Source organism: Balaenoptera ricei, chromosome 19 (assembly GCF_028023285.1).
Source record: "Balaenoptera ricei isolate mBalRic1 chromosome 19, mBalRic1.hap2, whole genome shotgun sequence".
NCBI classification, from domain to species: domain Eukaryota; kingdom Metazoa; phylum Chordata; class Mammalia; order Artiodactyla; family Balaenopteridae; genus Balaenoptera; species Balaenoptera ricei.
In genome coordinates this window covers 8,495,307-8,509,639 of record NC_082657.1, presented here as the reverse complement: position 1 = coordinate 8,509,639, position 14,333 = coordinate 8,495,307, and positions in this window count along the sequence as shown.

Genomic DNA, 14,333 nt, shown 5'->3' with positions numbered 1-14,333 from the left:
AGTCCGCCTGCCAATGCAGGGGACACGGGTTCCATCCCTGGTCCGGGAAGATCTCACATGTTGCAGAGCAACTAAGCCCGTGCGCCACAACTACCGAGCCCGCATGCCACAACTACTGAAGCCCGCGTGCCTAGAGCCCACGCTCCGCAACAAGAGAAGCCACCGCAATGAGAAGCCCGCGCACTGCAACGAAGAGTAACCCCCGCTCGCCGCAACTAGAGAAAACCCACGCACAGCAACGAAGACCCAACGTAAGCTGTAAGCTGCCTGCTGAATGCTGAAGGCCTGTCCCAACACTCACCCAGATCTCAACGGCAGAGACTGTGAGTTGTTTGATGTGGGGTTTGTTTGTTTTGCTTTGGACTTTTAAGGAAATCTCTGTCAAATGTCTCTTTGGACACTTAAGGAAATCTCGGTCAAATCTCAGAAGAGAGTCTTCACTGACCACGCATAACAAAAAATACAGTCTTTATAAAAATAGCCTAGAGAAGTCACTAAACGAACAAACAATTACAACCCACAGTGGACAACAGCAAAGCCTGGGGTGGAGGTGCGGGGGAGAATCTGATTCCCAGAGTCACCATATTATAATATTCAAAATGTCCAGTTTTTCAACAAAAAATTATGACGTATGCAAAGTAAGGAGAGGGCCATCCATTTCATATAAATGGCATCAAACAATATGCAGCCTTTTCTGTCTGGCTGCTTTCACTAAGCATAGCATTTTCGAGTTTGAGCCCCCCCTTGGGGCACATATCATCACTTTATTCCCTTTTATGGATGAACACTATTCCACCGTGTGGAAAGAACACATTTTCTTCATCCATTCATCTGTTGATGAGTATTTGGGTTGTTTCCATTCGGGGCTATCACGCGTAATTCTGTCCATAGCTAGACATTTAATAAACGCTTGACGACCCACTGATAAATCGAGTGGATCCTAGAATAACTGGAGTTTGGGCTAGTTTCCTAGGCCATAGGTTTCGATTGTTTTTAAACCTTTCATGTTGCAATGTAATAGAATAGCTGCAAGCGCAACGTCTGAGTGTCACATTATGTGTCCACCCGTGTGTCTGTGTAAGTAGCCTACCGAGGGCGCTCAAATTAAAGTTCAGTGCACGTCTGAAATCCTGTACCAGAACTCCGGGACCCAAGTGAGTTTCAGAATTCAGAATCTGAGGGATTCAGAAAGGTAAATCAATGCATACGCCACACTGTAAGTAACCCCCAGTGGGTCCAGGGCAGCACCTGGTGACCAAATCATTCTTTCTGCCTCGAAACCCTGACAACTCAGAGTAAACAGAATAAATAAAGACAGTAGAGAGCAGTATGTGAGTTCAGGTGTGGCCACAAAGAGGTCTGAGCCACCTCAGCATGCTCAGAGCTTCTGGGGATTCTAAATTGCAGACACGGGAATGTGGACGACAGAAGTTTATATTTTAAGGCAAAGTGAATTTCTCTGCCAATTCCAAAGTTTCTTCTACAGTGCTGCTATAAAGTGCTCCCAGCACTCCAAGGGGAAAAGAACCCATCTCCTTCACCTCCCAACTATAAAAACAAGCAAATAATATAAAACATAAAGCATTATTTAAAAGTAACATAAAGCAACATCTTATAAAGTAAAACTGTAAGCATTTTCTCCTTGTCAGGTATCACACCAAGTGCTCTTCGTGCCTTAATTCACTCACCCCTCACAACGACCCCAAGGTCGGTTCTATCATTACTCTCACTTTGCAGAGAAGAAAAGGGACTCTGAGAGGGTAAGTCATTTGTCCACAGTCACACACCTAACAGGTAGTTGAACCAGATCTTAAACCCAGGTATTTTGACTTTAGAGCTTGTGTTCTCACCCGCTGCACAATACTGATTCCCTATAAATTAATCTGTAGACTGCACTGCACCAATTATACTAGAAAACACAAAAGGTGCCGATGGGGGCGGGGTGGGAGACAGGATTATGTCTCGGGATTTCCCCAATGCCGAATCGCCTTCCTTACAGCATATTCCTACAGTCCAGAGAACAAACTGGTCCGGTTACAACCTCAGGCAGGCACGCCAAAAGTCCAAAGGCTGGGCTTTGATATTTACATCCTTTTCCAGATAGTAAAGCAACCCCCCGCTCAACCAATATTGAACTTGCTCTTGTTCTGTCAACAGATAAATTCAATTTGACAAGTTTTAGCACCTTCTATGCACAGAGCTCCCCGCCAGTCCCTGTAGGGCAGGGTTTCTGGTCCCCTGGAGACATTCCCAAGCTTCCAACTACTCTTTCCAAGAATTTTATAATGTTGTGCTTTTGTTTTGAGAACAATCTAAAACAAGAAAATCTGTATATCTGGATTATTGGATTACCACTTTATAACCCAGTAATACTACCATTTGGTTTCAATGCCCGGGGTATGTTTATAATTGCACTAATGCCACTAACGCTGACTAGGACTGCTTTAATTGCTGCAGGCTAATGAGAAGAGGACAGAGGTGGATTTAGCTCATGATAATGCTTTTGGGCTCAACTAAAGCCAGCAGACATCATGGTACAAGTGGAGGTTTTGCTGCAGTTCAAACTGAAAAAAGGGACGGGAGATCTGAGATACCACAGGGCCTGCTAAACTCAAAAGGGCCCGGTGTGGCAGTCTGCAAAGTATTTGTTTCAAGGAAGCAGTTAAATTCCAGCAAAATAGCATCCCACTCATTAAATTAATGCTTGTAATTTGAGTTACATTAGTTTGGTTACTTTGTTTCTATTTGATTTGCAAATTGACTTTGGCTTTATGGTGGCACGAGAGCTGTAAGCTTTAGGAACTTGTGCCTCATTTTATCATCATTTAGGCCTTGTTTAATAGTTTAAAAAACAATTTAAGTCAACACTGGGGATCCAAAGCAATTTTAAATTTTTTCTTTTAAAAAAGGCCTATCATTCCACTACTGGTGGGGTAGGAGGAGAAACAGATTCTCCTGTGAAATGCTACAACCTCTTGGGAAAGTAACCCACCATACGATTCTAGACCGCAGCCATAAATCCACAATTAGGTAAATAATATTTACTGAGGCCTTGTTTGGAGGGAAGTGAGAGAACAATTTCAATATCTACCTGTTCTATAAAAATGTTTTACTCAGCCTGCAGTAAATTTCAATATTTTTCAATTAGTTATCAAGTTGAAAAATCTGTCAGAGTTTTTTTGGACAGAGTATCACTGTCCAAAAGAACTTTCTGCCCTGCTGGAAATGTTCTAAATCTGCATTGTCCAATGATAGCCACTCAGCACATGCAGCTAATGAGAAGCTAGAATTGCAGCTGGTGCAACTGACAGACTAAGTTCTTTATTTTATTTAGTTTAAATTAAGTTAGCTACAAGTGGCTTGTGGCTACCACCTGGGACACTGCATTGAAAATAAGGTTGTCCAACTTCTATTTAAAAACCTGGGGGAAAATATCTGATGCTCTGTCAACACTGAGTCCACAAACCAACAACTGGCTGGAGCTGAGAAGCCACAGCTGCCTTTAGACACAGCATGCACTCTCCAGTTTGCCACAGTCCTCACCACTCCCTAACCTCTCACACCTGCCCATCCCACTCATCTATATGCCCTGCCCAGCCCCTCGAGACATCTGAATTTATGACGCTGATTTGTGCCGTTTCCCTTGACCACCTTCTCTTTACTCGGCTTTAGCAAATGAAACGCTTCCAAATCAGACCGAAACGCCCCCTCTACTGCAGAGAATACTTCCAACATAACTAAGTCTGAGATTATTTCTCCCTCCTCTGAACTCTGATAAGCACTTGTCTGACAATCCACATAACACTCATCCTGAATGGCTTCAAAATTTAATTATCTTTCAGGTTCTTCTATTTTCCCCCGGACTGTAAGCTCTAGGATGACTTTGACTCTGCCTTATGTGTCTATACTTCTTATAGCATCTTGCTGGTCACAGAACTCTGATCAAAGAAGGCTCTCAGCATCCCTTTCCTTATAAGTGACAGGATTCCATTGGGCCACCTCTCTTCCTCTTTGAGAAGCCCTAACCTGTTGGTGTGTCAGCTTTGCCACCTCCCCCTCCCCACCAAGAGCCACCTTCTCTTCCTCTCTCTGCATCAGTGTTACCAGGGAGACAGTGATCATGTCTCAGTAACATCAGGTTGTTGGGAGCTGGGAGGTAGGAGAGACTTGCAGCTTTTACCCCACCGACGCCAATTCTTTCCTTATTTTCCCACTCCAAACGTTGTAAACTACAGGCTTGTTTTGTTTAACCTACACAGTGTTTTTAAAAATTGGATCAAAAAAAAAAAGAAAAGAAAAAAAAATGGGATCAGATTGTCTGAATACCCAAAAAATAAATAAAAATTGGATCAGTCACCAACATTTTTTTTAATGGGGAGATTACACCTAGAGGTATGAATTTCTGGCTTTTCTTGAAAATGATTAGATTTGATATTCCCAGATAGGTAATAATAGGATAGAGTGAGGGACAACGGCCATCTCTGGATGGGGCAATGGCCTCCAGGTCCCACAGTCCCCACTTACCTTCCGGCCTGGCCCCCATAATAACCACCATCATAATACTAAGAATAGCAGCAAACATTTACCAAAGCTTTATCATGTTCCAAGCATTACTGCAATCACTTATATATCACTTCATTTAATTCCCACAACATCCCTTTGAGGCATAAACTATATTATTAACCCTATTTTATGGATGAGATGAATCAAGTCCACAGAAGTTAAGTAACTTGTCCCAAATCAAGGTTAGCATTCAACCCTGGGAAGTGTGACTTCAAAGCCCTCACCCTTAACCATTCACTGTGCAGTGATTCCACGCTTGACGCTGGGATTCCTGCCCTATACTCTGCACTTACATTCTTCAGTTGAACAACCAAGGAAAACTCCTCCTCTAGCCATGTAACCAATATATAATTTTAACCATAAGTTTAACTCATTTCCTCTGATCGCTCATTTAAAAAGCAGGTGTAAAGATTATGCTGGAAAACAGAATGACATAGAGGAATCAGAAGGCTATGATTGCACTTGCCAGAGAGACTTCTTACACAGAATTAACTAAACGAGGAAAAGAGACATCAAAGTTTCTCACTCCACAAGCTCTTCCTACCAGAAAATGCAGATAATCGTTAAAAATCTAGAATAGACATTTTCATAATGAGGACAATGAGAGGACCCCTGGGGTCCTCGAGAGTCTTTCAGGGAGTCTGTGAGGTCAAAACTATTTTCATAACAATATTTAGATGTTATCTGCCCTTCCTATTCAGTGAAACTTTCCAGGGGCTACAGGACTTATCTCAAAAGGCTGAATGCAGAAGCAGATATAAGACTCCAGATGACTCTAAAAATGTAAAACGGGGACTTCCCTGGTGGCACAGTGGTTAAGAATCCGCCTGCCAATGCAGGGAACACGGGTTCGAGCCCTGGTCTGGGAAGATCCCACATGCCGCAGAGCAACTAAACCCGTGCGCCACAACTACAGAAGCCCATGCGCCTAGAGCCCGTGCTCTGCAACAAGAGAAGCCACCACAATGAGAAGCCTGTTCACTGCAATGAAGAGTAGCCCCCGCTCGCCGTAACTACAGAAAGCCCGCGTGCAGCAACAAAGACCCAACGCAGCCCCCCCCAAAAAGTAAAACGATGCCACTATTCTCGCTAAATTTATCTTCTGAAATATAGTTTTTTAATAAAAATGTCAATTGTTAATATATAATGGGTTTACTATTGCTATTTTTAAATGAATTAATTTAAAAAAATTTATGTTTAAACTTTTAATACAGCAAATATCAGCAGATAAAGTTCACATGCACAAAAATACCCTGAGGTCTTCAATAATTTTTAAGCGTAAAGAGGTCCTAAGATAAAAAAGTCTGAGAACTGCTGCTCTGAAGAGAAAAAGTCCAGCATGTACGCATGGGCCCAAATAGGTGTGTGTATGTGTCTAACCTAAACCCAAAATTCCAAACTGATGGCCAGTAACATGTTTTGCAAGGTCCCACACCTTGGTGTGGTCTTTAATAAGGGCTTTAAATACTTATATTTAAATACTTTTAATAATTTAAATAATTTGATTTAATAATTTAATATTTAATAATTTAAAAATCAAATATTTAAATATTTAATTAAATATTTAAAAATTTAATAATTTAAATAAATATATTAAATACTTATATTTAAATAAAGGTCTTTAAATACTTATTAAATTGGTTGTCAACATTTAAAGATCAAAAAGCTTCACATAAAGACAGTGTTCTGGTTTCTTCTGGAAAAAAAAAAAAAGAAAGTAAAAGTTCTGGCAACACTGCCCTGACATTTCCACTTGGCCATTTCCACTGGCTGGCATCGCTTAGATGGGGAACACAATCTTAGGTTCGCCACAGTCTGGGCCTTTACCTGCCCATCCCCTGTAGGTATCTAAGTTGCTGAGCTAGAGAAAAAAAAAAAAGGGTTTCTTTGCAATAAATGATAAAACATACACCAATCTAATAAATGTCTGCATTCCTACAGAGCAGTCAACGTGTACAATAAATAACCCTTTTCCTCATCTGACCTCCCAAAGCAGCAACTTCTAATGGTTTCACCATTGGTACAGAGACCCTTGGATTGACGGGAAACCCTTCTGAGAAAGAAAGGAATCCAGCTGACAAAGTGGATGTCCTCGGACAAGCGCAAAGGGAGGAAACTCACCAGGAGAAGTGCGAGTGAGTGAAAGAATCTCGAGGGAACAGGAGGGCCCAGTTTAGGTCCCGCAGGGAAGGGGGTTCAGGTGACATTAGATATTTCCTCCTGGAATGCTGGATAATAAATTCGGGACACTCATCCAACTTCTTTTGCCCTGAAAGCAGGTGGTGGAAAGGCAGGGGCAGTCAGAACTTGGGTCCCCAAAGAAGCAAGGGCACAGGTGTGAAATTGGGGGAGACTGGCAATTTTTGGAAGAAAGAAGAAAGCAATACAGAACTGGGGAGATCTAGGTAGGAAAAGGGATTTTGTTGTTAAAGGAGTTATTTTTTTCTTTCTTTCCTTATTTTTCCTCCCTTGGGAAGGAACCTGGAGAGCTTTGCTGGGAGAAGCCTAATTGGGATGGAACTGGTGATGAAAAGGGGTTTTCGATGGAGAGTTGGGGAAGAGGGTTGGAAAAATAAATATTAGACGAGAGAGAAAACGGAAGGACTGAGTTGGTTTGTTATCAGTGGAAAGATTTTCCAAACAGGGGGACTCTTGGTGGGAAGAAAGAATTTTTGCTGGAAAGTGATCCTTAATGGAGGAGAAATCTGGGAAAGAAAAAATAATTTTTTTGCTAGAGGAAGCTCCTAAAAGGAGGGGGAGGGGCGTAATCAAGGAGTCGGGGAGGGCTTTTTGGTTTTGCTGGAAGATCCTAAAAGGAAACAAATCTGGGTCCCCTAAAGGGGGGGGGGGTTCTTCAGGAGGAAAGGAGATTTTAGCACCAGGGGCCTAGCAAGCGGAGGGCGAATGCAAGGCCGAGATGCAGAAAGTGCGGAGGTCGGGTAGGGCCCGCGGCGCGAGCTGGGGAGCTGCGAGGGGGCAGTTGGGGCCCGGGGAGAGCGGGGTAGGAAAGAAAAGTGGGCCAGGGGCCTCTGAGGAGAGTCTTCTCCAAGGGGGAAGGGGCTGTGGGGATGCAGAAGGTGCGTGCGTGACGCGGTGCGAGGGGCACCCGCCGCGCCTGCTGCGCCCCTCGAAAGGGAGATTGGGCCCCCCCTAAAGAAGAAATATAAACTAATTAGATTTTAAAAGGGGGGAGGGGTTGAAGAATGAGGAAGGGGCGGGAAAGGGCGGGATAGGGAGGAAGGGGAGGGGGGCAGGGGCATCAGCAACCGGGTTTTACCCGACCCCGGGGGCTCGCACGCCGGGCCTCGCGCCTTGCGGGCCTCCCAGCGGCCCCCGCCTCCCCGGCGCTGCCCGCCGGCCAGCCAGGCGCGCACGCGCAGCCGGGCCCGCTCCCGGGGCGCCCCGCTCACCCGCAGCGCGGGCGCGCGGGCGTGGCCACGGGTCGCTCGCACCGCCCAGAGAGTCCTCGCGCGCGCGCCTCGCGCCGCCCGGGCTCCCGGCGCGTGCCGCCCGGCCGCGCATTCTCTGAGGCTATTCGGCCGCCGCTGAGGGGCGGGGGCCACGCGAGGGGCGTGGCTTGGCGTGGTCAGGTGACCAGTGGCGGGCGGGAAAGGAGGCGGTTGGTCGCCATTTTGGGAGGAGGGCGGTTGAAGGCGGGAGAGTGTGAAGGCGCAGCGGGAAAGGAGCTGCGGGGGGGGAGGGGCAGGCCCCGGAGGGGCCGGCCCCCCCCACGACCCACACACCGAGGCCAAGAGTCGGGCAGCTCCGGCCATTGTTCCTGGAGAGCGTCGTTCGGACGCAGCATGGGGAACTCCGGCTCCGCGCGGGCCACGCTGAGCTGCAGCCTCCCGCGATGGAGGGGGGGCGGTGAGAGCAGGGACCGCCCTCGCAGCGTCGTGGGGCCCAGCGAGGCAGTCCCCCGTGCTCCCGAGGGGCCACCGAGACCTGCCTGGCAGTGGGTTGGGAAGATGTGGGGCTGCAGAAGCACAAAGCGGGACGCGATCTGCTCCGCCTTTCTTTAAGCAAACCCTGAACCATCTGTGGATCGGGCTATGTCCTGAGCTGTGCTGCCGGACAGAAGGAAACCGGGAGGAGCAATGGCCCGGGGTGAGAGGTGGGGGCGTGCTGATCGGCCAAGAAGTCTGAACCGTGGAACGACTTAGACGGGGAATTCATTCCTTAGAAATTGCGCACTGAAAACCTACGGAGACAGCAGATTCGTGGTTGCCTGGGGGCGGGAATGGGTATCGACTAGTAAACAAACTCGAGGGGATCTGATTGGGGTGATGGAAATATTCTGAAAGTGAGTTGTAGCAATGGCTGCACAACGTGGTGACTTTACTAAAAATCCTTGTATTTTACGCTTAAAAATGGGTGACTTTCATGTAAATTATATCCCAATAAAGTTTTGGTGTTTTAAAAAATTGATCCCTGGGGTTGGTAGAGCAGAGAGGAGAGGAAAAGGACTGGCATTCCACTTTTGGATTCCTTCATTCAACAAATATTGTTTATTGAGTTTCCATTCTGTTCTGAAATACCACAGTATATGAGTCAAACACCCCTGCTCTGGTTTATGTTCTAGAGAAACACTGTCTGGTAGAAATATAATACAAGCCCCAAGTGCCAGTCACATAATTTTACATTTCCTAGTAGCCAGATTTTTTTAAAGGTTAAAAAAAAAAAAGGTGAAATTAACTTTAATAATACAATTTAACCCTAAATGTTATTTCAACAGGTAACCAATACAAAATTTTTTAATAAGATAATTTACTTTGGGGGAGACTTTAAAATCTGGTGTATATTTTACATTTACAGGACATCTCAGTTCAGACCAGCCACATTTCAAGGGCTCCATAGCCCAGTGTAGCTAACGGCTTTGGTACTGAACAGCGAGCATACCTTTAGTGGGGGACAGGCAAATACATTTAGAATGCAATGTGGTTATCCTTTTTGAAAAATGTAAGGAAAGAAGGTAGAGAGTGTCAGAGGATGCTATTTTATATAGGTCAGTAAAAGCCTCTCTGGCAAAGTTACTCTGAGCAGAGACTGGAAGGCCATGAGGAAGGGAGCTATAAAAATATCTGGGGGAGGAGCAAGTGCAAAGGCCCTGAGGCAGGAAGATGTGGGGTCCATTTGAACAGCAGTGACCAGTGTGGTTAGAATGACATGAGTAAAGGAAAGCGTAAACTAGGGGCAGATTATGTAGGGCCTTGTAGGTTATGCAAAGACAGGGATTAAAAACCTGCCTTCGTTTTAAGAGGGATTCTTGATTTATATAGCAAACACTAAAAAATACTGAGTTTCAGCAGTGTGTTCTCCTGGTGGAAGAAATGAGGACCCTGGCCAATGGGTAGATGAGAGTTTAAAGAACAGGACTTAAGCTCCTGAAGGAAAGTGACATTTTCCTGTCCTTTGACAAACATTGATCACTTTATGGACAGAGACAATATCCTTGCAACACATAACACAAAGAAGTAGCATTCAGAAATTATTTTAGAAGACTACAAGTCAATGCAACAGCCCAATAAACAAACAAATAAAAAATATGAAGAGGCACTTCATACAAGAGGAAACATAGGAAAAGGGGCCTAATTATAGCAAGATTTTAATGCAAATTAAAACCACAGATATTAGGTCACGCCCACCAGTTTTGGCAAATTTTTACATTTTTTCTATCACGCAGAGCAAGGGGAACTCACAGTACTGGTCATGGGTAAACTTGGTACAATCACAGTGGGGTACAAATTGAAGATATTGAATAAAATTAAAGATGTGATGTGTCCCATGCCCCAGCAATCCAGGGATTGACGGTAGAGAAACTTGCTCATATGCACTAGGAGATGTGCACAAGAATAGTCATAAGCAGCAATGTTTGTAATAAACAAATAAAAACAAACAAAAAACCAACTTGGATTGGATGATTCTGGAACAGAAAAAGGACATTAGTGGAAAAACTAGTGAAATCTTAAAGACTGAAATTCAATGCAGGGGACACGGGTTTGAGCCCTGGTCCGGGAGGATCCCACATGCTGCGGAGCAACTAAGCCTGTGCGCCACAACTACTGAGCCTGCGCGCTAGAGCCCGCGAGCCACAACTACTGAGCCCGTGCGCCACAACTACTGAAGCCCACTCACCTAGAGACTGTGCTCCGCAACAAGAGAAGCCACCGCAATGAGAAGCCTGTGTGCCGCAACCAAGAGTAGCCCCTGCTTGCTACAACTAGAGAAAAGTCCACATGCAACAACGAAGACTCAACGCAGCCAAAAAAAAAAAATTAAATTATTGATGAAAGTTAAATTAAAATTCGGTAGTCACATTAAACTTAAATGTTAGTGATTAGATTATACTTTTTTACTAAATTTTGATTAAAATGTAGTAAATAAAAGTAAGCAGTGAATTAAAATTAAATTTTAAATTATTAAATTACATTTTCTACAGATGATGTTCTACAATTTTAATTCTACAATGAAAGGAATTCATGCAACATATGTGTGAAGGTACCAAACGCAGGGCCTGGTGCATGGGAGATGCTCCGATGGGAGAGTTTCGAGGTAGGACGTGAGCTCAGGCTTAGAAGCTGGGGACGCTAACCTCTTGCCAGAGACCACATGCCGTGGTGGAAGGAGCATGAGCTCTGGAATCAAATATTTATCAGCAGCAGCAGCACCCCTGCCATGTGCCAGGCACTGTTTGAAGCCCTTTACATATATTAACTCACTTGAATCCTTATAAGCACCCTATGAGGTAGATACTATTCTTATCCCCATTTTCCAGATGAGTAAACTGAGGCACAGAGACACTCACCGAATCAAGGAGGAGTCAGGATCCAAAGACCTGGATATGAACCCAGCCTAACCCACAAGCTATATGGCCTCAGTCGAACCTCAGTTTCTGCCCCACAGATTAAGGACAGCGACCCACTGCATGGGAGGTCACAAAGAGTAAATGGGAATACTTGGAAGAAAGCCCTCATTGAATCATAACATATGCTGAACATATGTGAATGATTAAACAGCCAGGAGGGAGGCCGGCAGTCCTGGCAGGGAAAAAGGCAGGAGCAAAGGTAATGAGGCCTCACCTTGGAGGCTGGGCCAGTATGGCTGTGCTGGAAGTTGCTATAGGAGATGGGGAGTGAGGTGTGTTTGTACCTGAATCCTGGATGCCTCCTGGAGCAGACTTTTTCCTTCTGGTGCTTAGTGAATGTGCCACTTGGTGGCCACAGGGCAAGGCACTCTTCTGGTAATGCTGGTTCCCATGGGTGGGGGCAGTGTGACTCTGAGGAGGTCAGCTCCTTGGGTCAGGGCCTCCCACCCTGAAGACATGTCCCATTATCTCCGGTGGAGTCTCAGAATTCCCCCCAAACCCCCAGAGAAAACTCACCTCAATTTAGGAAAGTGAAATAGGTTGTAGAACTGGAAAGGACCAGAGATGTCATCTGGTCCAACCCTTTCAATATACACAGATCAGGAGATTGAGACCCAGAGAGGGCAAGGGACTTGCCTAAAGTTACACAGCAAGTCAGTGGCAGAAACAGGGCCAGATGCAGCTATCTTGACTCCTGGACCTGTGCTTTTTCCTCTCCCCCAGGTTTGTGTATGGGAGTATCTGGGTATTCACATGAATTGAACAGATGGGAGCAGAGGAGGGGAGCTGCCAGCCATATTGCACTAAAGGAGAATTGGGTGGTGCTTGCCTTGACAATGAACAACCACCACCATGCTATTAAATTTTTTTTAAGTTTGACATTCAGCCATTTTACTGAATAAATGATTCAACCAAGTATTTCCTAAGTCTCTACTATATCTCCAGTAAGCTAAGCACCAAAGGAGATTATAGACAAAGACCCAAGAAATTGTCCCACCTTGTTAGGCCTTAATGTTTGTGTCCCCCCTAAATTCATATGCTGAAACCTAACCCCCAATGTGATGGTATTAGGAGGTGGGCCTTTGAGATGTGATTAGATCATGGGGGTAGAGCCCTCATGAATGGGATTAGTGCCCTTTTAATTTATTTTTTATTAAAAAATTTTTTTATTGAAGTATAGTTGATTTACAATGTTGTGTTAGTTTCAGGTGTACAACAAGATGATTCAGATATATATACAGATATATATATGTTCTTCTTCAGATTCTTTTCCCTTGTAGGTTATTACAAAATATTGAGTATAGCTCCCTGTGCTATACAGTAGGTCCTTGTTCATTATCTATTTTATATATGGTAGTGTGTATATGTTAATCCCAAACTCCTGATTTACCCCTCCCTCTCCTTTCCCCTTTGGTAACCATAAGTTTGTTTCCTATGTCTGTGGGTCTCTTTCTGTTTTGTATATAAGTTCATTTGTATCTTTTTTTTTTTTGATTCCACATATAAGCAGTATCGTATGATATTTGTCTTTCTCTGTCTAGCTTACTTCACTTAGTATGATAATCTCTAGGCTCATCCATTTTTGGACATGATTACATCATGGGAGTGGAGCCCTCATGAATGGGATTAGTGCCCTTTTAAAAGAGACCCTAGAGAGCTCCCTCACCCCTTCCACCATGTGATGTTATAGCAAAAAAAAAAACCCAGCTGTCTATGAGGAAGCAATATCACCAGGCATTGAATCTGCCAGCACCATGATCTTGGACTTTCCAGCCTCTAGAACTATGAGAAATACATGTTTATTGATTATAAGCCACCAGTTTATAGTATATTTGCTATAGCAGCCTGAATGGACTAAGACACACCCTTACCAACTTCACAATTGTCATCAGATTAGGTTGGAGAAGTAAAAAGAGACACATAAAATAATAAAGAACAATTATCAAGGTTAGGATTGGCCATGATTAAAAATAACACTAGGCAAGGCTTTGCTGTACTCTGCCACACCTCCATCATCTTATAAGTGCATTTGCCCTTCAGTATCTTCTAGATGGACACCATCTCTTTTTATCTTTGAGTCTCCTGCAGTCAAACATTTAACAAATATTGAACACCTGCTCTGTGCCAGAACACTTCAGTAAACAAGCAGACAATCTCCCTGGTCTCATGGAATTTACGTTCTTGTGCAGAAGACAAGCAATAAACAAGGAAAGAGATAACAAGTTAACTCCAAAATGAGATGAGAGCTATGAAAGAATTGAACATGACAGTGTGATAGAGAGGGTCTGGGTGCTTTAGAACCTGGCTATTCAAAGCACGGTACCCAGACCAGCAGCATCAACAGCTTGTTAGAAATGCAGAAGCTCAGGCCCTATCCCAGACCTCCTAAGGCAGGAGGTCTTGCAGTTTAGCAAAATTCCCGTGGGATTCATGTGTACCCTGAATTTTGAGAAGAACTGTCTTAGACAGCACGATCCACGAAGACTTTTCGGAGGAGGTGGCATTTGAATTGAGACCTGAAGGTTAAGAGTCAGGCTGTCAAGCAGAGGTCTGGAGCAAGAATTCCAGGCAAAGGGAACTTCAAGTACAAAGGTCATGATACCAATTAGAGGTCTGAGGAGCTCAAAGAGGACCCGTGTGGCTATGGCAAGCAAGTTGGGGATACTGATGAGGTTAAAGAAGTGGATGAAGGCCAACCAGAGCCTGGTGGGCCCTGGGAAGGAGTTCGGATAGCATGTGAAATCAACAGAATCCACTGAAGAGCTATATGCGAAGAGAGACACAATCTGATGGGCATTTACAAAAATGTCCCTCCGGGCCTGAGGGACTTCATACTGTGACAACTTAGCTAAGCTGGAACCACATTTCTCAGAATTCCCTTCCATATATGGTTCTGGGTTAGGCT